General features: G+C 51.1%; 1 long non-coding RNA gene across 1 annotated transcript; it reads left to right on the forward strand.

The window, feature by feature from the left end:
• The first annotated feature begins 27 nt into the window (after positions 1-27).
• LOC102015525 lies at positions 28-3,026 on the forward strand. Its single transcript, XR_263901.2, has 3 exons — positions 28-193; positions 1,837-2,001; positions 2,673-3,026. It is a non-coding gene; the product is annotated as an uncharacterized LOC102015525 (long non-coding RNA).
• Positions 3,027-3,300: the final 274 nt, after the last annotated feature.

A 3,300-nucleotide genomic window follows, 5' to 3' on the forward strand; every position in this document is an offset into this window, starting at 1 on the left:
AACGAGCGCGCCCGGGGCGTCGGCGCGCATCGCCCGCGCAATCCCGCCGCAGGAGCCCAGCCGGCGCCGCTGCTATCGGGGACCCTCCCCGGGTCCGCGGGACTTGTGCCCTCTGCGCTCAGATCGCCAGACCCGAGCTACCCAAGTTGGCAGTTCCCGCCGCTTTTTTTCAGGGGGTCTCCAGAGGCAGCAGGTGGGACCGCTACGGGTTTCTTTTCACGGCTTCTTTTTATTGTCACTGAAATAACTTCGCGACAGCGAAGACAAAATCAAGCATACTTTCTGTTTTTAGTATTTACTGGCAAAATGTCCGTGGAAATATAAAGGGTGGGAAAGAGAACTCTCCAAACTCTTGCGTCCGCGACCACCGCCCCTCAGGCCGTTCACTGCGCTGGAGGCCGCGCACCGATCCATCTGCGCACGGATCCACAGCGGTGGTGGCGGCTGCCGTGCGCTGGTGAAGGTCCGGGAGCCACTCTGTAGGTCCAGCTAAACCTGCGGACCCGGGTTTGAGGAAGAACCTGATCCAGCAGAACTGACTAGGAGCTGGGCAAAGACCAGGCGAAGTGGCCGCCCAGGAGCCCTGAGCGGCGGTCGGGCTCACGGGAGGTCTAGACCTTGCTGTGCGCGTGGGAGAAGCGCAGGGAAGTGGTGCCTTTGGCCCCTTGGGAGCTGGAGCCCCAGCCAGGCGGCCCAAAGGCCTAGAAAGGAGTTTGCTGCGGGTCTCCAGGCCACAGGGAGGAAAATTCTGGAGAGGGGTTCTCTAAGACCAGGCAACTGACTGAATTTCCTGAAAGATGCTTGCTTCTCTCTCCAGACTATGGGTTAATGTTCCTGCCACGGCCTGCGCCTGCCTAGATTCCTGCCATCCTGCCTGGGGTGTCTGTGACGCGCTCATTCTCTCCTCCTTTTTGTGCTTCCCTCGCTTCTTCCTCTGACAGATAAAACTTTTACCATAAATCCCTGTATTCATAAAGATCAGATCATCACACTACCCAGAATTGCGGCTCACCCAAAAATACTCAGATAAACGGATCGATGTCTGTCCTCACTCACAAGTGAGGAGGCATCGGTGTGATTTATCCGAGGATACATGGTTACAAAGAGGCTGAAGAAACAGCCTTCTCAGATTCTCTAAATGGTTGGCTCATCTGCTGCCTTTACTTTCTATTACTACATTTTTTTACTGTGATTTTCATAAAACCCCATCTACCACCCCAACCCTTGTCCGCAAGATTCTTTGATGGACGGAAATTAACTAAAATCAACACGGCAACTCTCCCAGAAGTTAAAATTAAATATTTTCAGATATCTGTGCTGAAATTTCCTTCTGAAAGTCATCCAAAAACCTCTGGGGAAAGGGCTTTGAAGTCACAAAGACAGACCTGTTTGGGGGTCCAGACTGCAGCTCACTGGTGGAGTGACAGTCTCTCTGGTGTCACTTACCAAATACTGTATAAACTGGGAGGGCTCAGACTGGCTCCTAAAGATTAGAGGTGATGTATCTTGTATATAAGCTGTAGGAGGTGGTCAATTTCAATAGAGGGAAAAAAGTAACAACTCTCAAGATGTTTTCCAGAAACCCTACTTCCATGATTATGACTTGTATGTGCAATTTGAGTGTTCTGAGATCACTGAATCTAAATGGGACCAGATTCAAAGGGAAATAGTGCTGCAGCCAAAACCTGAAGCGAGTGCACGTCCCCCCAGATTCCCCCACACTGCTCTCCAAGGCGATACTGAGCAAGCATTTCCCCCTTATAAGTCAAACAGCAAGTGCCTTAAATAGTTCCAGTGGGCAAAAAGTTTAATTTACCTCCTCCCACTTTCTTGCAGGAGTAGCGAAAAAGCAGAAGAACCCTAGCTGGGGTTGTGGCCCCTGTTTTTGACGGTCCTGTGCCCCCACCCCCACCCCCCGGTCCTCCAAGGGTGTACTTCACAGTGATCAAAGCGAGAAAAGGCTGAGTCACCCACTTCACAAACGGGGAGTGTGACTGCAAGGTGAGAGAGCTGGACACATCTCTTTGTTCCACTCTGCGGAAGCATCCTGATCCTCCTTGACCTGCAAATAAACTGCAGTCAGGTGGAGTGGCTATTATTGTTTATTAGTGCGTTCGGCATTTAACGAGAGTCAGCTGTTCTGTGCTTCCAAAGACTGTCCTCGTACTCGGTGACCCCGTGAGATAACTGCCATTATCTGTTCTGTAACTGAGGAAACTGAGTCTCAGTTGTAAGGACTTGCTCAAGGTCACCCTGCTTTTCAGGGACGGGAGGACCACGGGTAGCTCAGTCAGCCCCAGAGCTCACCCTTTCACACACCTCTACACTGACTTAGTACAGAAGTGGAGCTGAGACCTTGCCTGTCTTCCAGTAGAAAATGCCGCCCGCATTGTGATTCAAGCCTGCCACTCACAGCCACCTAGATCAGTAGTGCGGCAGGAGATATCAAATTCACAGTGCAATGAGGACATTTAAAGAAACGAAGCGACTCGGCAGGAGGTGGTAACAAGGAGCAGGACCCAGAACCCAGGTCTCTGTTATTCTAGGGTCATTCTGAAATGTCCCAGGACTCTGACACTCTGACTTGTCTCACACCAACATGTACTGACTTCTGCACTGTGGTCCTCAAAGTTTTCTCATGCCTTCTTTCATTTAATATCACCACTTTGCAGACCAAGAACATTGATGAAGCTGCCCGATATCGCTGGGACACCAAACAGCAGCACAGAGGTTCAGTCTCTGGTCTGCATCGCTGTGATCCTCTGTCCTTTTTTTCAAAGGGGAGGAAGCTCCTTCCAAGGTGACTGTGAGCATTTCTGTCTGCTGATGAGGTCGTTTAAGATGCGCTCTGTTCCATTATCTACACTATTATTTTAACATAACAGTTTAGTAAGGTTTGAGAATAGCCAGAGCTTGTGAAGCTAGACAGACATCATCCTACTCTGGTGAAAAAAGTCTGTGGCTCTGTGGCGGATTAACTAATGGGCGGCTTGGAACACCCAGCTGAACTGAATCAGCGTGGTGCTGGGTGTGGGGGGCCCACCCGAGGGTTGTTATCAACAGCATGAAAGGAGAACTGGAGGGGAAGATGGTGTGCTGTTGAGTCTCCTGGAGAAGCTTGTCATGCTGGCTTTCCTGATAGGAGCTCAGCTGTGTTCACTATGGAAGGAGCTCAGGACCTCGCTGTTGCTGAGGATGGCTGCAGTTCTTTTCGTGGCAGCTCTGTCCTTATCTTAAGTGTTGCTTCCTGGCTCCAGTGCAGATCCCTCAGCCTGCTGGCGCAGACCCTACATCCCGCTG

Source organism: Chinchilla lanigera, unplaced genomic scaffold, assembly GCF_000276665.1.
Source record: "Chinchilla lanigera isolate Chin_1 unplaced genomic scaffold, ChiLan1.0 scaffold00084, whole genome shotgun sequence".
NCBI lineage: Eukaryota > Metazoa > Chordata > Mammalia > Rodentia > Chinchillidae > Chinchilla > Chinchilla lanigera.